We start from the raw sequence: 22,196 nt of genomic DNA, 5'->3' as shown, positions 1-22,196 counted from the left end.
TTATTGAAAATAGGAAATTGAAAATCAACAAAGGGAAAACGGTTACCATGGTGTGCGGTAAAAAATCAAGAAAAAGCAAGCCCTTTTTTCTGGAAGGGGAGAGATTGGAATCTGTTAACAGTTTTTGTTATTTAGGCATTACCTTTTCAAGAGATGGGAGATGGATTAACGAACAAAAAAGTGTTCTTTTTAAAATGACTAGGAATACAAACTGTATTTTTAGATTTGCTGCCAAATTGGGGGACCGCAGAATTTATGAAATGCTAACCCTATTTAACGTAAGATGTATCTCCTCAGCTATATATGGGGCCGGGGTTTGGGGGTATGATGCACAGAGTGCCAAATTGATTCAGGGCAAGGAGAATGTGTTTCTAAAACGATTAATCAGTGCTCCAGCCACGGTTTCAACTGAGTTAACACATAAGGAACTAGGTATGCATTATGTTAATGATTTAATTGCCCTCCGTCCCCTGTCCTTATGGCGTTCAATTTGGGCAAAGGAGGAGACAAAGTTTACGCAGGACGTAATAACCGATTGTATCAAACTTGACTGCCGATCGAATATCCCCTGGCTGAGTCATATATATCATTGGTACAAAACATTGTATGGTCTGGACATATTTAATGACTTAACAATGGGTTCCACATTATCGAAGCGGGAGTTAAAGGTCTCTTTTTTAAAGTATACAGCTGGGATTAGAATGGAAAAATATGAAAAACAAAGTACATTCAACCTTTACCAGCAATACAACACCAATGAAGGTTTCCATTCTTACCTTGCAACTGTTAGTATTACTTCCCATCGATTTGTACTAACCCGTCTCCGCTTAGGAATTGTGCATCACCTTGTGGCCTTTCCTGTGACAAAAAAACCTGGCACTTGCTCGTGTCCATGTGACGGTAAATCAAAACAGAGCACGTGTCATTTTATGTTATCTTGTATTTTTTATACCTTTTTTAGAAAATTTTATTTGAAACCCATCTTTTTAAAATATAATACGCATGGTATCCAATCAGCGATGCAACTACTGTTTAATTTAGAGACCCCAGACGTATGTTTTCATGTGGCCACCTATATTTTAAAATGTATTTCTGTAAGAAAATCAATTATTATATGAATTTCTTTAGCTGCTAAATGTACTGTGCACTTTAAGGAAGATGTTGGCGACATCATGCACTGTATCATGCTAATTTGCACATATATGTATGTCGGATAAATTGCTGCTACTGCATAATATGAACTGTTAGAATGGTTTAGCACTTGCACTGTGCTTTATTTTATTTTTAGTGTATATAGTTGATTAAGTGCTGCTAATTGCATATTGCACTTTAGGAAGGTTGTAATCGAACCTTGCTTTTGACTCGCTAATTTGCACATATATTGACACGGCAATGATATTTAGCACTTTATTTGTATATTTGCACATAATTAAAGGCTGTATAATTGTTATTATTATAGTCAAATGCACTTTTTAGAAAGGCATAGCGATTACGTTCTACAAATGCTGCTAATGTACACTAGATACAGAATTAATTGTATAGGGTTTTCGTGTTTTATCTTGATACATTATGATACGTTTTAATGGAAGCATGTTCTAGAATTGTAATTTTATTGATGTTTATTATGCCTGTTGCTATATGGTTGTATTTTTTTACAAACCGAATAAAGCATTTTGACTTGACTTGAGCAAAAACTAATTTAGGTACAAAAGGACCTTTTATGCAACATCAGCCAGAGTGTGGAAACAATTGTATTTCTAAAACAAATGTAAGGACAATTGGGCACATGCATCAAAGGTGCATTTTGCAATTACCAAATAGCGATTTTTAAGAAATCGGTTTTTGGTAATCGCAAAATGAAATGTAACAAAACAGAGAGCACATAGCGATTCCCTAATTGTGATTCCTTAAGAATCACAAATGCAATTAGGGAATCTCTATTTGCATTTGCGACTCCATTCTTTCCTTTGGGCCTCAAGGCCCACAGGTGAGAATGGTCTTGCATTGCCCAAATGGCAAGTACCTGATTGGCAATCGCAAATTAGGTAATGCAGAGGCAAGGGTGCCTGGGGGCCCCAAGGCCGCCATGAGGCGCCCCTGAAAAATATGTGCACATGTAAGGCACACACAAGCCCTAGGGCATGTGTGCGCCACATGGCACTTTGAAAAATGCATTTTTGTGCATTTTTCAAAGTATGCACATGGTGAACATCAACTTCAAATTGATGTTAATTAACGTTTCCGAAATGCAGAGTTCGCATTTAGGAAAAGCTTTGTGCATGTGCATTAACGAAGCATTAGGGAATCGCAAATTGTGATTCCCTATTTGCATTTGCAATTTAGGTAATCGCAAGGTATTGCGATTACCTAAATTGTGTATCCAAAAACCTTCATGCACAGCAAAAGGCCATTTCGCAATGTTTGCAATCGCAAATTGCTTGATGCATGTGCCCCAATATTCCCATTTAAGTGCAAACACAGTTAGGTGTTAATTCACCCTGAGTGGAAACTTAGCTGGAGCGTGGGGTCACATTTAGATGCAAAATCACTCAGTATTAAGAGAATATCAATCAATCAATCAGACATTTGTAAAGCGCGCTACTCACCCGTTATGGTCTCAAGGCGCTGGGGGGGGGGGGGGGGGGGGAAGCAGCTACTGATCGAACAGCCAGGTGTTGAGAGGAGTCTCCTGAAGGTCAGTAGGTCCTGGGTCTGTCGTAGGTGGATGGGGAGGGTGATCCATGTCTTGGTGGTGAAGTGGAAGAAGGATCTGCTGCCGGAGGTAGTTCGGTGGATGTGTGGGACGGTGGCGAGGACGAGGTCAGCGAAGCGGAGCTGGCGGTTGGGGGTGTAGAAGTTGAGTCGCTTGTTGATGTATGATGGTCCGGTGTTGTGGAGTGCTTTGTGAGCGTGGGTGAGAAACTTGAAGGTGATCCTTTTGTTGACGGGGAGCCAGTGCAGGTTGTTCAGGTGGGCGGTGATGTGGCTGTGGTGGGGGATGTTGAGGATGAGGCGTGCGGAGGCATTTTGTGTGCGTTGGAGTCTATTCTGGAGTTTGGCCATGGTTCCCACATAGAGGGCATTGCCGTAGTCCAGCCTGCTGGTGACGAGGGCCTTGGTGACCGTGCTTCTGGTTTCGGTGGGGATCCATCTGTAGATCTTGCGAAGGATACGGAGGGTGTTGAAGCAAGAAGAGGAGACGGCGTTGACTTGTTGGGTCATAGAGAGAGAGGAGTCCAGGATGAATCCCAGGTTGCGTGCGTGGTCGGTGGGTGTTGGCGCAATTCCGAGCGAGGCAGGCCACCTGGAGTCGTCCCAGGCGGAAGGGGTGGAGCCAAGGATGAGGACCTCCGTCTTGTCTGAGTTCAGTTTCAGGCGGCTGCTCTTCATCCACTCGACGACGGCCTTCACCCTGCGTGTAAGTTGGTTTTGGCGGTGGCGGGGTTTTTGGTGAGGGAGAGGATCAATTGGGTGCAGTCGGCCTAGGAGACTATGTTGAGGTCGTGCGAGCGGACGATGTTGGCGAGGGGTGTCATGTAGACATTGAAGAGAGTCAGGCTGATTGATGCAAGTGATCTTGGTGGCTTAAGAACGGAATTGGGGAGGCGGACCCTCTGGGTTCTGTCGGTGAGGACGGAGGTGATCTAGTCCAGGGCTTTGTCACGGATCCCCGCGTTGTAGAGGCGTGTGCGCAGGGTGCAGTGGCAGACGGTGTCGAAGGCGGCCGAGAGGTCCAGGAGGATGAGGGCTGCGGTTTCGCCGTTGTCCAGCAGGGCCCTGATGTCATTGGTGGCAGCGATGAGGGCAGTTTCAGTGCTGTGGTTGCTGCGGAATCAGGATTGGGATGAGTCCAGGGTGTGGCTCTCTTCGAGGAATAGGGTCAGTTGTCTGTTGACGATCTTCTCAATGACTTTTGCCGGGAACTGGAGCAGGGAGATGGGCCGGAAGTTCTTGAGGTCTTTTGGGTCAGCCTTGGGTTTCTTGAGCAGTGCATTGATTTCTGCTTGTTTCCAGCGTTTCGGGAAGGTGGCGGTCTCAAATGAGCTGTTGAGGATCTTACGAAGTTGGGGTGCGATGATGGAGCTCGCTTTGTTGAAGATGTGTTGTGGGCAGGGGTCTGATGGTGAGCCGGAGTGGATGGTGTTCATGGTCTTGATGGTGTCTTCGTCGTTGATGTGGTTCCAGGAAATCAAGCGGCCGGTGTGATTGGGAGGCGGTGAGTCTGCGGTGTCGTCGGCTGTCGGAGGGGTCTGGGTGAAGCTGTCATGGATGTCTGCGATCTTGCGGTGGAAGAAGGTGGCTAGAGAGTCGCAGAGGTCTTGTGATGGCGGGATGGTGGAACTGGAGCTGGGATTGGCGAGTTCCTTGACAATGTTGAAGAGCTCTTTGCTATTGGGTGTATTGTTGTCGATGCATTCCTTGAAGGAGGTCCTTTTGGTTGTTCGAATCAGTTGGTGGTGTCTGCGGCTGACGGTCTTGAGGGCTGCATGGTTGTCCGGAGTTCGCTCGTGGCGCCATATCTTCTCTAGTCTCCGGCAGGTCTGCTTGGATGTCTGAAGGTCGGAGGTAAACCAGATGGCTCTTCTGTCGGTGCGTCTGTTTGTGGGTTTCTTGATCAGGCGCAGTCATCGATCCATTTCTTGAGGTTGCGGGTGGCTGCGTTGGTGTTGGTGTTGTCGGAAGATGGGTTTCGGGCGCGGGTGGTGATTTGCTGGTCTTCGGTGCCCTTGTTCCAGCTGCGGTGGGGGATTCTTTGCTGGTGGATGTGTGCGGTGGTTTTCTTGAAGGAGAAGTGGCTGCAGCGGTGGTCGGACCAGTGGAATTCGGTGGTGTGGCTGATGGAGATGTGGCTGCTGGCAGAGAAGATGGGGTCGAGTGTGTGTCCGGCGGGGTGGGTGGGTGTCGTGACGAGCTGCTTGAGGCCGAGGTTGTCAAGGTTGTCCAGTAGTGTGGTGGAGTTGCTGTTGTTGGTGTTCTCGAGGTGGACGTTCAGGTCTCCGAGGAGGATGTAGTCTGTGGAGGCCAAGGAATGTGTGCTGACGGTGTCTGTGATGGAGTCGATGAATTGTGGCCGAGGTCCGGGGGGTCTGTACACGAGAGTTCCTCTGAGGGTGGTGTTGGGATTGATGTGGATCTGGAAGTGCAGGTGGTCCAGGGTGCTGAGGGTGTCATTGGTGTTGGGTGAGATTCTGAGGGTATTTCTGTGGACAATGGCGATTCCTCCTCCCGGTCTGTTGGTGCGGTCCCTGTGGGTGATCTTGTAGCCATCCAGGATGGCTATGGCAACGTCGGGAGCAGGTGAGGAGTTCATCTAGGTCTCCGTCAGGAAGGCGAAGTCCGGAGAGGCTGAGTCGAGTAGGTCCCAGAGTTTGAAGGCGGTCCTTTGGACGGAGTGGGTGTTGAGAAGTATGCATCTGAGGTGGTTGTGGTCCTCTTTGGTGGGGGGGTGCGGGGTAAGCTGGGGGGTGCTGGCAGGTGTAGCTGCAGTTACGGTAGGTGAAGGGTCTGTGGGTGCGCTTTGGGGTGGCCTAGAACCAGGTGGAGGATCTGCCGGTGTTGAGTGCGAGGAGGGCGTTGGCTTCATACCCGCGTCTGGTGCCTTGGAGCTCGCGCGGTCCAGGCACAGACGGGCGCGCCTTCGGCGGCCAGCGACACAACCGCACAGGGGTCAGCATAAGTAGGGGAGGGGAGCAGCGGGAGGGAGGCGGGATGCATTAGCAAGATGTCATTTTAGATTTTAAATGTGTCTCTCACAGTTGGTTGAAAATATATTGAGAAGAAAAATTACTCAGCATGCTACATCAGCTTAGGTATGTATCCCACAAATTATTTAGACACACAAATTACATGTATGTGCAAAATTACTTATAGTCATTACTGTTTGTGCAGATTAGGCGCCACCGTGGTATCAGATTCATGAGAAAAAAAATATTTTTAAATGCAAAATCTCATTACTGTACGAAATCACTCTTGGTGCAACATCAGCAGGAATGTGAAAACACTTATATGCACACATATTACGTTTAGGAGCAGAACACATTTAGTGCAAAATCGCTGTTGGTACAGTACCAAAACAAGTGCCAACATACTTTTAAAAACACAAATGCACCTCCACTGCAGTGCATGGATGCTCTTTTTTTTGTTCTTGTTTTTTTCAGAGTTTTATATAGCACAAACTAGACCCGAGGCATCAGGTATCAGAGCGCTTTACATGAGCAGCAGTTTTGTTACAGAAGGACACTCTCATGTTTGTTAGGCACAGGTATATTAGGTGATTTTCCCAGAATTACAGGAAGTTGAGCGTCGTTGCCGAGACTTGAACCCGGTTCCCCAGCTTCGTGGTCGACCTTTATTTACTGTTCATGCTCTGCGGTGCGAAGGAGTGTTCAGGCAGGTGGACCAACACACTTAATAGTCGGCAGCCGCGGTCGGTAGTGGGAGTACCTGCAGGGCGGTGACGTAGGGAGGGGAGGGGCGGGTGGGGGTAGTAATGTATGGATTACGGAGCTTTACAGGTAAGTAAACATATAAATAAATAAATAAAATTTCGTTCCGTGCACTGCATCCCAAATGCGATGCAGTGCACGCAACGAAATTTGTTTTATGTTTACTTACATGTAAAGCTCCGTAATCCATACATTACTACCCCCCACCCTGCCCCTCCCCTTACCCACGTCACCGCCCTGCAGGTACTCCCACTACCGACCGCGGCTGATAGTCTGGAGCTATTGTTAAAACTGAGCAACTCATCCGGCCTGATCCAAAATGTCAATAAGAGTTTCTACTAGCAATGGCTGCTGGCCCAAATAAACCAATGGGAGAAGGAACCTGATCTGAAGCCCCAATCTGGGTATGTTTTTGTTGTTGATGGCAAACTATGAAGCCAGACCAACAAAAAAATAAAACGGTTTGAATGAATGGATGTATTTGTGCACATAATTATTATTACTATTAGAAGTAGCAGTAGTAGTCGTCGTAGTAATATTACATATGCAGTACAGGCATTACTTTCAGAGTATTGAATCCATCTGTTATAAAAAATATGTAAAATGCAGAATGTCAGCGAGGAAAGTAACTTATTTGTCAATCATGAATATTAATTAAGGATTCACATATGACTCAACTGCCTCCCAGAAGAGGTCTAGTTAGAAAAGAGTAGGCAAACGATAATCGTAGTGATTGCTTTGTACACTTGCTTTGGTTCAAGAAATATAACAGTTTTAAAGGTTGCGTAAGATCACAACATTCCACATGGCAAATATGTATTTTGGCTGCAAAGATGGTTCCTCATATGATGATATTCAAAGTGTTTGGATTTATGTATGATACCAATCCTAGAGAACATTTCTGGAAACTATCTTAATTTTGCTTCAAACAACCTGCCTCTGTCTTTTCCTCATACCTTTAATGCAGTTTACCACCGGATGCAAAAGCATCCTGTCTATGGCTGAACCTTGTGAATCTTCAAACCTTCTGTCTGTTCAGTGTTGGAATCTCTAATGATCTCTCAGAACTCACCTCACCCGCTTATGCCTGAAGACAAAGACCCAGTGTCACAACATTTGCTTGAGTTCACCTAAAGCAGGTGGGGCATGTACTGTTGTCGGCACATCTTGACTGTATTGGGTTGAGGACACAAACCTTGTGTTAGAGCAGTCAAACACATAAGATGGGGTCTATGCCTCCATGGGCTGAAACAGACAAAAGGAACTCTTTCAAGGACAAGATCTTGTTAAGCTTTAAAAAGCCAGATAGGTAATGCAAAAGGCCACTAACAACAAAAGATCTTTAGGATTGTGGTATGAACAGTGTGTGGCTCAATTCCCTAAGTAAGCCAGTAAGGCTACGGTTGAATCCATTGACTAACACTCAGCTTTCAGGGTTTTGGTGAGAGTACATTAGAAGCAGTGTATCCAAATGGAGATCAGCTTTCTGCCACGTTCCTCATAGGGGACATTTCTCCTTCACATTCATAGTCACAAAAGAAGCCTTAGCAAAAGAAAATGTTTGGCAATATTGGAAATGTTATACTCTCTGAACCCAGTTAAGTTTTTCCTTGAAGTTTCACTCGCCTTGTGTTCAAATCTGAATAACGCTTTAAAGTTTGGTCAAAATTACAGTTTTTTATACCTTTTCATTGTAAGATTGCGAAGAAAATAGAATCCAGAATAAGTGGGGGTTTTAAATTCTATTATATTGCTTAAAATATATTAAAACTTCTTGCAGAAAAAAGGAGCAGCAATGAGGCTTCCCATGTCCAAAGATAATTTACCTAAGAATTCAGGATATTCCATTGGGGCTGAACATATGTTGTTTTGGCATAAGGAAAACATTTTTAGAAGTTTATCATTACTTTTTAACAATTTCCTATTTTTTTTAAGAAACACATGGGCCCCATTCACAAAGTTACATTTGCTCGTAAATATAAGTTTGCAAAAAATTCACCTGAATTATGCCTTCCAATAATTCAAAAAGGGACTCCCAAGTAAACCTATTATTGGCACACTGTCCAGGTGCACTTTTGTGAATATTTGTGTAGTCCAGTAAGTAAAAAGAAAAATTACGTCCAGGCAAAGAAGGAGATCACCACTTGTCATTTTCAAACTTTCGTTCGCATTCAGGCCCAGTGTCTAAAGGGACACACTATTGTACTGACTTTGTTGAATCTAAGCAATTATAGGCAGATTGCACATTTTGAAAGAGGATTGAAAATTCTCCTTACACTAATTAAGAGTTAAGCAACTTCAAATTCTACTTACAAAACCTCCTGAATTGGAAACACACAGAGAATGTGAATTGTCTGTGTTTTTTGTAAAAGATATGGGGCCAGATGTACCAAAATACCTATTTGCGATTCTCAAATAGCGATTTTTTAAGAATCGCTATTTCAGAATTGCAAAATGGTATGTATCTAAAAAATCGCAAATGTTTAGCGATTTCTTAATATACCTAATTTGCGAATAGCAAATTGTGAATTTGCAATTAAGGAATAATTTCCCATTCATTTCTATGGGCCAGGAGGCCCACAGGAATGAACGGGAAGTTATTCTCAATTTGCGATTCGCATTTTGAGAATCACAAATTGAGAATAATTTCAAGGGTGTCATAAGGACACCCTGATGGATGCACCCCTCAAATTTACATGTGTGCGCATATGGCGCACATACATGCCCTAAGGACATGTATGTGCACCATATGGCACCTTCACAAATTCCAAAAAGTGCATTTGTGAAAGAAATCGCAAATTACCACCAACTTCAAGTTGGTGGTAATTTGCGATTTCTTAAGGAGAATTCGCAAAAATCAAACGCTTGATTCATAGCATTTAAGGAATCGCAATTTGCGATTCCTTAAATGCTTACGCAAAATTAAGGAATCGCAAATTTTGCGATTCCTTAATTTTGCTAAACAATTTTCTACATACATACCATTTAGCGAATTTTCAGTCGTAAACGCTGCTTTTTTGCGAATCGCAGTGTTTGCGTGTAAAAATTCCTTTGATACATCTGCCCCATGATTCTGTTGCTCGTTTCATAAGCTGAATTCTATACTTTACTTACATCTTCATTCACTTCAAAGTCGCTGAGATTTAAGGATTGCTTTGGTTTTAATATCAGAATTCATGTTCTTTGTGTCTTATGGTACTAAAATGTAATGTAAGGAAACATACTCTCCACTCCCACGGTTTTACTCAAATAACTGTATTTGTGATAAGAAAAGGTGCAAGAAAGTAGAAATAGAAAAAAGTTCAATGTTAAGGCTTGTGTAAAGGTAGTGTGAGGCCTCTTTTATGTATAAGTATAATTAATCATTAATCATTAATCATAATCTAATAATGTAGAAAGTCATAACTTGCACGTGTGCCCTAATGGTGAATCACAGACTCAGATATTTCTAAAGCAAGCATGCAGCACTTTACATGTGGAGAAATATCAATGCATTTGCAACATGTCTGCATTCCTAAGTGCCTCCTACATCGACCAAAGTGTTAATGGATTATCCTAATCACCAAACTCTGAATTACGGCCATAATCCTTTTAAAAATAAAAGTATTATTAGTCATTGTTGGTAAATGCAATAAGAAGAAGAAATGGCATGTGAAGCTGCAGTGTTTATGCGAGTCAAAGGACTGGGCGATAAGATCCCCCTTGTATAATGGTATAGACTGGACCATGGTAATTTTATGTATCTGTTAGTTCCAGATAAACGTATTCAGCAATCACAGTTGGTGCCAAATGCAGCTGTCCATCTCGTTAATTTAGTGTTTATACATGACCATTTATAGAGGCAACTACATTGGCTTCCAGTTTGCAGCAGAGTGATATTTCAGGCAATGGTGATTTTCCATAGCGTTGCCTGTTAAAAAGTTCCTTACTTCTTGGGTTGTAAATTCTCTTATTATAAGCCTAACAAAGAGCTCTCTTCTCAACACCGTTTCCGTCTAGCCATCTCCAAGAGTGAGACTGTAGATTTTCATGACAGATCCTCTTCTTTGCCTGCAGGCACATTCTGGAATTCACTATCTCTTGAAGTGCAGCGTGAAGGCTCTTTGAGTAAATTCAGAAAATTACATTTAAAAAATCATTTTTCCCTACTAATCTACCATTGGCCATCTTGAAGATTGAATACTAATTCCTACAGCACGCAGAAGGTTTTTGTGAATGTCTGCTTTGCTAAATACGCAATCTCACACCACTACTATAGGACGTTGGTGTTGTCTAATCAGCTCATCCACACCTTCCCGTGAAACTTATGGATGTAATAAAGTAATATGTAGAAAAAGGCATCATCAATCTGTACATAAATGACCATGGCTTATAAAGAAGCTGCTAAACATGAATCATATCTAAGAAACGTTTGCTTCTGTGGGGGTAACATTCACTTACCTTCCATAACCGGCAATCGAGTCTAGATCATCGAAGGAATGCAAATATATCATATTGTGTTCTTTGATGTATCGATCCAGTTCTACTTTCACACATTTGGAAGGCAGCATTTCTACATCCACACCATAACAGGGAACATCCTTTACCACAAATCTTTTACAACGCGGTACCGTTACCACGCAGGTTTTACAACGAAAGTCGTTACAACGACTTGCGCTGGAGGGCGCTGTAGGATAGGGAATAGTTTAATTTACTATCCAACACTTTCCCTACTATCCACAGGGACTGGAGTTGGAATAATTAATTAAACTATTCCACTATCCAGCGCCCCCAAACGCAAGTCGTTGTAACGACTTGCGTTGTAAAACCTGCGTTGTAACGGTACACGTGGTAATACCACGCGTTGTAACAACATACATCCCACCATAACTCTTCAACAATAACATATATCACTGTTGAGGTTAAGTTCAACATTCACCACTTGGATTTTTACCTATATATTACCAAGCTCAAAAAATTGAGATCATACAGGAAAGATATAAAAAAGAAAGAAAACGTCGTTTTGAAATTTACTGTTTAAAATATTAATTTTTAATCATGGAAATGACATAAACTGAGTCAAGGAATTTGTTGGCAAAACAGCCTATGAATTGTGTAAGTGTATGTTAGATACTACAAGAACCTAGTTCCATTAAAGGTCTTGTAACTTCAAGACCATAAGCTCCAAGTTGCACTGAACACTCAGTGAATCATACCTCTTGCCCAAACCAGAAAGTAACCTAAATTGAATTTCTTAATTAAAAATAAACACCAATCAATCATTAATAGCTTATCACCCATCACCAGCTTTTTTGCCTTAAATGCTTTGCAGCGGTCCCAAAGACAAACGAATAATCCTAAATCTAGGACTGTCTGTCGGTTGTATAATAGATGCACGCATGTTTAAACCACTCATGCCGCTATCACGCAGCCCGAACCACAAATGCATCTTAACCACGCATTCCTTTACCATGCAATTTCGTGGTATAGGCATGAATGGTAAAGGGGTATGCTTGGCTAAGGTCGCCACTACCCTGACGGGCCCCACACCCAGTGCTGTCCCTAAAACCGTGCCCCTATACAAACAATACCCCGACCCCCCACCCCTTCACTGTCCCTTAAACTACACCAACCCCTTCCACCAACCCCTTCCACTGCCCTGAGACCTACCCGACCCTCACAGCTACAAACTACCCCGACTACCCGTTCAACCCCTGAGCCCTAAAAACTACCCCGACTACCCAGTCCCCTCCCACTGACCTTTGCCAGCCCAAGAAGCAGCAGTTTCAGCTCAACAGTCGGTGCAGCTTCTCTTGCCAGATTCAGGAAACAGCAAGTTCTGCAGCCCTGATGGACAACTTAACTGACAGGCCCTGGTACCCCTGGTACCATATACTAGGGACTTACAAGCAGCATCAGTTCAAAACTTTGGGGTGTCCATGCAAAAAGAGGCATTTCCTTACAGGAGGTAAAGTTTAGGTTTAAAACATGCACATTGTGTATATTAATAAGAACATGATTTATGTAATTTGTTTGTTTCCACAGTTCTACTGCTTTTTTGGTACTGTAAGTACAGTGACTACAAATACACTGGTACTCAATTTATCAACTTCAGTAGTAAGTAAGTGAAGTAGATTTATTAACCGTTCAATTATTTAAAATCTTTACAGTAAAATGATCTTAAAAATTGGCACCTCCGCCCCGTCTACACCCCCTTGACTCTCCTAACAGGGTAAGTCTCGCTATGCGTGCAATTTTTTAATTTTGTTAAGAATTCCTTACTTTCCAGTGAGCAGGCATTTTTTTGTATTGAGCAGCATTTCATAAAAACCTGTTAAAAATCTATGAGTTCAGCTCTTATAGTTAAACGCGGGGGACCTGAGAATAAATCATTGACGGTTGCCATCGGATATAAGGACGCTCTGCTCTGGTTTGCAGCCTTCGGCACAGCCCATGGAGTATTGAAGTGCCGGAAGTCAGGAATAAAGTACTGCTTCCTCGCACCTTGTCGCTGTTATGACGCCTTGGGTGCCTACCGTGTTTGCCCAGCTGGCTAAAATTATCAAGGTGTGAATTTTTCAGCTGCTGGGCCGAGCTACGGCACTCGTTAGTGGTTCTTTGTTGCCGGAATCCATCTGTTTGGTTTTGAACTCTTACTGCAGGGAGTCAAAGCTATTTTTCTGTTTGAGTTAATAGCATGCCGTGGGTTCTGGTGACTGTGGCAGGGCTGCGAGTGCCTATCTAATTAGGTGTGTGAACGCAGTCATAGGATCTCCCTACGCTCTTGGTGGAGGGTGCGGGGGTGAGCGCGGAGTTGCCATATATTATTAGACAAACAGCCTATATATGGCAAAACGTTGTGTGACGTGTGCTGGTGTGGGCTTCTTTCCACCCGGAGTTGTCAGTTTGGCAGTTGGTCCTTGTGCGCAGGATGGCGGAAAACATGTCTTTCCAGGCAAGGGTGGCTGCAGGGTGCTGGCTGATCTATATATAAATGACACCTATCTTACATTTGAGCAAGCATGTGAAGGGTTCAGCCTAGGACAGGGGCAATACCTACAATATGCTGGTCTAATGGAAGTGGCTAAGATAACATGGCCCACACACCCGGGTATGCCCAAGACCACTGAGACCTTGGATATTTTGTTAACATGTGGAGGAGGGCATAGTTTGGTGTCTTTATTGTATAAGGCTTTGAGGGCGGACTCAAGGTCTTTGGCGCTTAGGGCATGGGAGGCTTGGAATGAAGATTTGCAGACACCGTTAATGGAGAGGGAGTGGGTCAGAGTATGTATACTAACATGTATGGTGTCGTGGAATGCCCGGCTGAAGTTGCTGGACTATACCTTCTTGCAGCGGGCATACATGACCCCGGCGATGCTCCATCCTATTGATGCCACCCTTCCGCATGACTGTCCTAGATGTAATGGAGCCCATGCTGGGTTCATGCATTTGGTGTGGGAATGCCTGGAAGTGCATCAGTATTGGATTGAGGTAGTAGCACGGCTCCGTGGAAGGGTGGGAATTGCGTTGGAGGCTAAGCCTGAGCAGTGCCTCCTAGGGCTGGCGCCACACCCCTAGAAGAAGAAAATGGCCAACAAGCTATTGCAGCTAGCATTGGTATTAGCTCAACGGAGGGTTGTCATTTGCTGGATGGGTGAGCGGGCTCCCTCTCTTGTAAATTGGTTGAGAGATGTAGGGGAGTGGTCCCTGGCAGAGAAACTACACATGAAAGCCTGCCGCAGGGATGAAAGGTTGGATGAGGACATAGCAACCTGGAGAGACCTATGTAGAGAATTGTTGAACTCAACAGGAATAGAAAGTGATAAGACTGCCGAGACTGATGGTGAAGATAGTATGTAAATGTGGGTGCTTGTACCTCTCTAACTGTGTTTGATGCTGTAACTGCTGTTACGCCATGAAAAATGTAAAAGTGTATCCAGCAGTGCTATGTGTTCGGGGCTCTACTGTGCGTAGCATAAATAAGTCAATGGACATTGTCTCAAAGGATTCTGTATATGACTGCTCAGTTTGCGGTGAAAATTTACAAATTAAGTTTATTAAAAAAAAAAAATTAGGTGTGTGAACTGCGCCACTCTCGCAAGGATGCAGGTTTTAATTTCAGAAAAGCACCAGTCCGAGGCCTCCTTGCCGGTCTTTGTGCCCTTGTTGAAAATGGGGCGTAGCAGCTGATGACGCTTACTGGCCAATTTGGGGTAGCAGCAAAGTAGATGTAACCAGGATTCCTTATAATAACAACAGAACCGACAAAATGCTGCTCCATCCTTTTGGGCCCATGTTAAGTTGAAGTCCGAGATCCTGAGTGAGATGCACCAAAAGAACAGAATTTTCCTGCAGGCCTAGGCTGAGAGATCCTAACGTAGGTATTGTTGGGCTTTCCCCGGGATGTAGGATGCATCCAGTGACATTGTATTAAGGCTGTAACGGAGTGAAGCCCGATCCTTTTCATACAAAACGGCTTGGACCTGCCGCTTCACTGCATTTGTTCAGGCAGATAGCGGAATCTCGAGTAAGGGTAGACTCTCTGCTTGGATCTTCAGGTTCACAAGTGCTTGGTTCTGCTTGAAATGTCGAGGAGAGTCCACCAGGGGCGGCTGGTGACATTTGAAATTGGTAGCGCGTAAAATGATAATCATACTGCTCCGTAGCGAGCCCAAACCCCCTAAGGAGGGTTCTGGGGGAATTCCCCCTGAGAAAATTTTGAAAAAAGCGTGGACAAATGGTGCATTTACAAGCAAATTTGAGAAAGCAGGAAGGTTAATAAAGCAATTGTGAAAGTGGAGTTATTACATTAATAGATATCATAACATAGGTAGCTGCTTATTCAGTATAACCACAGAGCTTCATACATTCCGTCCTATTACGCTGCTGAATTCAGACTATAAGACTTTCATGAAAATCTCAGCTCTAAGAGTAGCAGAAGTTGCACAGCAGTTGGGAAACAGCCTTTACAAAGCATTGGGAACCACGCATTACCTTTACCACGTTTCCATTACAACGCGTGTGACTTTATCACGCGTGTCTTTCCACACAATTTTCAGCTTTCAGAAAGTGCTAAAACAAATGCCGTCCTGAACAATTTGTTGTCATTCATTCCAAATTTATTCCAACAATCAATGTGATACATACGGGAACTGCTGCGCAGCACTTTAATGCGTGAAGTTTGCACAGTATGATAAGCATTTTACTGCCTGAGCAATGCTTTACTTGGAAATGAAGGCATTGGCAGCTCTTTTAGCCTACCTCGAACTTCTATGTGCAAACATCTCAACCATACCATTAACAACCTCCAGTGCACCCTGCCAGGCTCCCCGCAGACTGGGGTGCACTCCAACCAGGGTGAGGATCTGCTGTGGTCTATACGGCTCCTGGCTTAAGCTTCAGAAACATGAAACAAACAGCCTAGGCCTCTGGCTGCACAAGGCCCAGCGTCGTCGTTCTAGAAGACTGAGACTCAACAATCACTCAAACATGACAACTTACACAAGTCCTAACACGGGAATCTGGCATCAGCGCCTAAAACACGACTTTTCTATCTCTGAGTCTATCTCTGTTGCTCACTACTCGCCTTTTCAATGCCTAGCTCCTAGACGCAGCGAGTCCCCCTCCAGGGTCCGCTATGCACAGTGTGGCTGACTGACTCACTGACTTCCATTAACTGCTGATCCCATTAATCCCGGCCAAAGGTTGCTCCCTGACGGTAGTTATAAGATTGGAGGTGCCATTCCAATCGTCTCCATGAGGGAGTCAAATAAAGCCTTATGATGAACACCGTGCCCCCCGCAGAGGTCACACGTTTAAAAAGGTCCCGGAGCATGTGTCTGCTCTCATGTCGCTCAGCAGCCACGCGTGTGAGGTGCGTGCAGCCCTCGCCACACTTCATTTGTTTAAGCAGAAGAACTAAGCCGGCACAGGTGGGTAATTACAACGCCGGACTCCGGAGTTGAGCCCTGGCTGCCCTGTATCATTGCAACTTGCAAGCATTAATTAATGATAATTTTTTGTGACTGAGCAGCTGCTCGGAAATACCCTCAGACAAAGAGCAGCCACGGTGTGTGCTCAGTGGGGAGAGGGCCTCCCCCCGGGGCACGCAGTGAGGCAGCGCCGCCATCGCCCCAACGTTCGAGATTGAGAAGGATCTGGAACATCAGGCCCAGGGCGCTGAGGATCATTAGCACCATGAAGCGCGTGTCATGATTCATTAATCCCATTCTGTAACACAACGGGGCACTACATAAAGACCCCCCCCCCCCCCGCAACCTCCCTCCCCCGAGCCAGCACTTCAATGTTCGAGAAAGATCTGCAACTTCAGGCTCAGGGCACAGAGAATCATTGGCACCAGAAGACGAGTGTGCCATGATTCCGTAATCCCTGTCTGTAACACAATGGGACACGACATAGCAAGCCCCCCCCCTTCAGCACTTCAATATTCGAGAATGATCTGGAACGTCAAGGCGCTGAAGACCGAGCAAGACATAAACCAGTATTCCCCAGTGCCACTGCCACAATGTGCCCAGGAGACCATCCCCTCCATTACAAGGCCAAAGATTGCCACAGAAATACTATACTTGATAACTTGAATGAAACCTGAAGGCTCTGCGTACTACTGAATCATTGATACTATTACTCACTAAATGCAAGAGATGACGACAATCGACGATGGGTCGAGAGTCAGAGACTCGAGAGATTGAAACCACAGGGCACAGGCAGGCTGGCTGATGCGCACAGTGCACACACCACGTGGCGAGTCCCAGGGCCCCAGAGAGTACTAGAGAGACCCGGATCCATCCGACGTCAGCAGCGCCGCGAAATGGCCAATCACTGCATGACTACATGAAGTCAGACTCAGTGATTGGCCATTATGCAGTGTGGCTGAGCAGCAGTGTGCACCACCCACACGCGGCATCCAATAATGGATTGCCCTGCCCTGCTGCGCGGTGACCGGACAATCCTGGCGCTGCATGCAGCACCAGGATTGGCTAGGAGGGCACACTGACTGCTCGCCTTCTCGCCCTTCCTAACGCTGGGGGCTGCTGCCCGGTTAAACCAGCACCCCCCTGGTCACTCTCTATGGGGGGGAACCTAAATGCGCATGCTCGGGCTAGTTTCAGCCCCAAGATTCACTTGCGCGTTAGGAGTACCTGTCTGCTGCTGCAGCCCTGCTGTCTCTCAAGCTGCGCAGGACCAGCCCCCCTGCGCACAGCGCACTCCCGGAAAAGTCGGGTGCTGCCCGTATTCCCGGCGGCGCTCAGCTCTTAAATAAATTACTCATGATCATCGATTATTTTTAAAACAAGTATTTGCCTTGCATCCGCGGGTCCAGGGGGCTAGGAGTCCACTTCCCTGAAGATCAATCCTAATTAATTGATGTTTGAGGGTGTTGTCCAAGGCTTTAAGGACCCTGATGTAGTACTTAATTAAGTCCCCCTGTAAGGCCAGACCGGGTCTGCAAAGGCCAAGTTCCAGCCATAGCCTGGCATTCCTGGCTTGTCTGGGCATCTGCATCACTGCCTTATAGGCATTTATCTGGGCTGCCACTATAAAATTGATCCAGGGCTCCTAGAAAAGCCAGGTGGCAGTAGATGATAGCTGGGATTAGTTTTGCCTTGAGGACTGTCAGCATTGGCTCTGCTGTTGGACTTGTTTGGTGTTGGCTTAATCGCCTCAGTGTGAAAATTACTTGGTTGGTCTTTGCGCTTTAATTTTTTTTATGAATCACCGGGGTGGCCCGCTCTGATAGCAAGACCCCAAGATAGTTGTAGGCTGGTGTTGTCCCTATTTGATGGTCATCCAGTTACAAGGTAACTTGCCTTTTGTGAGGGCATTTACCAAATACAACTATCTTGGTTTTGCTCTGATTGACTAACAGTCGCAATAGAGGCTGAATCACTGCAACCAGAATTCAAGTCTTCTGGCTTCCTACATCTCTAAATCGAGCACATAAATGCTTTGCGCTACCTACTGAGAGGATATGCTGCAATATACTGAGAACATTTGGTTGTAATTGCTTCTCGCATTAGGGATAAATCTCAATTCTCTCTCTCTAGGCATGCTGAATGGATGCATTATTCAGGGAGGGGGACAGCCAGCAGATAGGGAAACCTAGCAAAGCCAATCAGTTTTAAAAACTAAACACCCAGGGGAGTCCAGAATGTTGTGACTTACATTGATACCACAATGTTTTCTTACCCATAATACCTGGCAAACCTCACACTTCGACTAAAATCACACGATTTCCTTATATTTTTAAGTTCAGTGAGCTGCTGGGTTCCCTAAAAGCCTTACCTCTTAGTATTACCACACTCCTCTTGATAAAAACGGTACCTCATTTGTGTGACCAGGCATAGTGCCGCAACCGGAACAGTTCAATTCTGGGACTATGTGAAGACAATATTGCCTTGGCATGGTACATCTTTTGATCCGTTCCTATCATAGTAGCCAAGTTGAGCCACCCATTTGAGTCCCGTTTTTATCGGTAGAAGAGTGGGAACACTAAGTGGTAGGTGAATCCCCGCAGATTCTGGAAATTCCTCTCAAAGGAACATGAAGAAAGGCATGCTTGTAGCCCAAGTTTGAGGTTTGGAGGGCATTACGGGTAAGAAAAGGTAGGAGGATCCAAGCAAGCCAGACCCTCCTGGGGTAGCAGCCAAGCCCAGGCCCAAAATCCACAGCTCGCCAAAGTACAAGAAAAGGGATGATTTTGATTGAGAAAATCTGATGTCTCTAAGCTGCTGCATTTTGGGACCTCTCCTGTCTCAGGTGCTAGGCTCAGCCACATAAGTGAGAAGTGTGGAAATGATGGGTGGTCGAAATTTTGTGGAACAACGTAGATTCAGGAAGTTCCCATTACTGAAATTTGAAGTAAATGTGTGATTTTAGGCAACCTTTGAGGTTTGCAGGGCATTGTTGGTAAGAAGATTTTCTGGGATTTATGAAAAGCACAACACACTAGACTCCCCTGGGTGTCTAATTTAAAAAAATGGCTGGGCTTCTTACATTTCCCTGGGTGACAGCCAAGTCTGGGTCCAAATGCCGCTGCTATCCCTTGGCCAAACAGGATATTTTTTGGACAGGAAATGTTGGCATCTCCACCTTGCATTTTGGCTCTCACTATATTGATTCAGAAGCCCTGTGGGAACGCTAGGTAATAGGAATTTTGTGGTTCCTCAAAGGTCTTAAAAGTTACCGTCATAGAAATGTGAGGAACATGTGTAATTTTAAGGAAAGTTTGAGGTTTGCAGGGCCTTGTGTATAAGAAAACGTCATGGGACTCATGTATAGCACACCACCCTGGAATCCCCGGGGTGTGTAGCATTTAAAAATGTCTGGGTTTGGCTAGGGCTTCCAGGGTAGCAGCCAAACCTGGGCACAAATACTGCAGCTACCCCCATCGCCAAACCGGGTCATTTTTTGACAGGAAATATTGATGCCTCTTCATTGGATTTTGGGGCTTTTTGTATCGTAAGAACTACACTGACCACACAAGCAGGGTAGTGCTTTTATCAGACGAAGTGTGAGGAGCACAGAATACTCTAACATTTGTTATTAAGAAAATTGGCTACTAACTCACAAGAGAGTATGTGTAACCCCAAATTCAGAGATGTACAAATACCCACTATCCCAAAACTCATTATCTTGCACACATTTAAAAAACACATATGTTTTATCGTACCCATTTTTCATTTATTAGATTTTACAATATGAATTGCTGCATGGTTGGTAGAAAATGGAAAATCATTGCAAACTGCAGCTCAATTGTTGGCTCTGGTAACACATGTTTTTGAACAAGCAACAAGCTGTATATAGCCCTGCGACTAGAATATCTGACCGACGTAACAGTATGTTAATTTTGTAAATTGACTATCAGGGCAAAGAATTACAGATGAAAACATTGTCACTAATTGCTATTTTTCCCACCTTATTTTCATTATGCTTTTAAATCAATGAGTTTGGAACCATATAGCACAAATGTATAGCTTGGTAGGTTCTCCCATGCGTTTCACACCTGGTTGCACCACAAACTGCAAGGAGGTTCAAACTGCCAAAAATAATGAAAAATGGTTTGCTAATTAGAAAACTCCTAAACAGTGGTAGACAACATGGTGTTCTTCTTCGTACCCTGTCCTGCACAACACTTTTTTCCTATTTTTCCAACAAAAACCACAATTTTGCTTTATTTTGGCTATTTTGTTGGTTTAATTCAGGGAAATCCTGGGTACCTATGGAATACCCACGATGTGGGAAAAAAGGTCGCAAAATTGGTCTGGATACATTAATTGGGTAAAACATTTAGGAAGGCTTAACTGCAAACTGCCTCAAACATCTAAAAACAAGTCACCACACCATAGGGGAAAACACAAGCAGTCAAGTGGTTAAGAAAATACATTAAAAAATGGCCACTGCAGATGTGCATGCATCTGCGGTGGTCATCAGTGAATGGACTTGTTTAAAGTATAAGAAAAGCCATACAAAGATGGCTGCTGCAGATGCGCTTGAATCCACGCGAGCCAACTTTGAATGGGTTAATTTTTTTAGATATAAGTGAATTCATTCAATAATGCCCACTGCAGATGCATGCTCAACAGTCATTGGGTATTGGTAAAAAAGTTTTTAAGACAGCTGCCGCCGATAACAGGCAGCACTTAGTATGTGAGGAAGGTGGAGAGGCAAGTGTCTGTTGGGTTGGTGGGTGGTTTGGGGTTACTAAAGACAGGGGTTGGGTAGAGAAGGGACAGCAGGGAGGTACAACTAGAGGAAGAGAAAATGGTCACTCACATGACCTGTAGGGCATGCTCTGACATCAGCATTCGAAGGATACATGGCATCCAATAAAAAAAAAAAAATCAGGAGACCGATATGCTCAGATCCAGACTAATTACCAACAAAGTGCACAATTGGAGATCCTAAAAAAATAAAGAAGATTAGAACATCCAACTTTTTTAAAGCTTCTTAAACTTGGAAAGCAGGATGTTAACCGGAGATTCTACAGAATTGAATTCCAGTGGTGGGCTGCCAGATAAGAAAGCGCACAGCCTCCTATTCAGGCAAAGTGAAGATTGAAGATGGCCCGCTTATGCACTAACAACTGATAGAGAATCTTCTTATTTTTATTTTTATCTTACATTTTCCAGAGAAAGGGGCTGATTAGGATGGCGGGCGGACAAAACCCTATCCTAAACGGGACCGCCCGACAGGCTGTCAGCGGTCCCACCAGAGGCATTAAGATGCGACTGCCACCACGGCGGTCGCAATGCCTATGTTTTGCATTGCGGCAGGTGCCTCTGGACACTTAACATATCCCTGCACTACGTGGCATGCACCTTGCAGTGCCTGCCACATGGTGCAGGGATATGTAGGGGGAAACCCACAACTGAGGGCCAGGTGGGAGGGGGGCCCCCAAAGTCCCTTTCTGCCTGGCTTCTCATGGTGGTTTAACCACCATGAAAAGGCAGGAAAGGCAGGCGGAAAGGGACATTGCAATCCCTATGGCGGTGCCTGGCAGACACTGCCACCATTGTAGGGAATATAACCTCCTCCGCCACACCGTAGGGCTCAAAGAGCCCGTTGGATGCGTGGCGGTCAGTCTTTCCGACCGCCATACCCGCCATTGTAATAAGCGGGTGGAGGGTTCCGAAGGTAGTGGGACCGCCGTCATCATAATCGGCCCCAAAGTTGTTTACCAAATGGTACTAAAAAAAGAAAATGAGAGTACACAATAACAGGAAACGGATTGTAGTAGAAGGCAGCTAA

At 44.7% G+C, this 22,196-nt stretch overlaps 1 protein-coding gene and 1 pseudogene across 2 annotated transcripts in view; one reads left to right on the top strand and one right to left on the bottom strand.

Annotated features, from left to right (window-relative positions):
• TRMU (tRNA mitochondrial 2-thiouridylase) overlaps positions 1-22,196 on the top strand; it is a 314,142-nt gene that overhangs the window by 9,679 nt on the left and 282,267 nt on the right. The window lies entirely within an intron of this gene.
• Positions 1-22,196, bottom strand: part of LOC144763769 (L-threonine dehydratase catabolic TdcB-like) — a 57,822-nt pseudogene that overhangs the window by 14,241 nt on the left and 21,385 nt on the right. The window contains exon 4 of the transcript XR_013596258.1: positions 10,887-11,016. The product of XR_013596258.1 is annotated as an L-threonine dehydratase catabolic TdcB-like (transcript). The remainder of the gene's footprint in view (positions 1-10,886; positions 11,017-22,196) is intronic.

The sequence above is a fragment of the Lissotriton helveticus genome, chromosome 1_1 (genome assembly GCF_964261635.1).
Source record: "Lissotriton helveticus chromosome 1_1, aLisHel1.1, whole genome shotgun sequence".
Classification (NCBI taxonomy): domain Eukaryota; kingdom Metazoa; phylum Chordata; class Amphibia; order Caudata; family Salamandridae; genus Lissotriton; species Lissotriton helveticus.
Note: the sequence above shows the minus strand (reverse complement) of the source record. Positions and strands in the feature narration are given on the sequence as shown.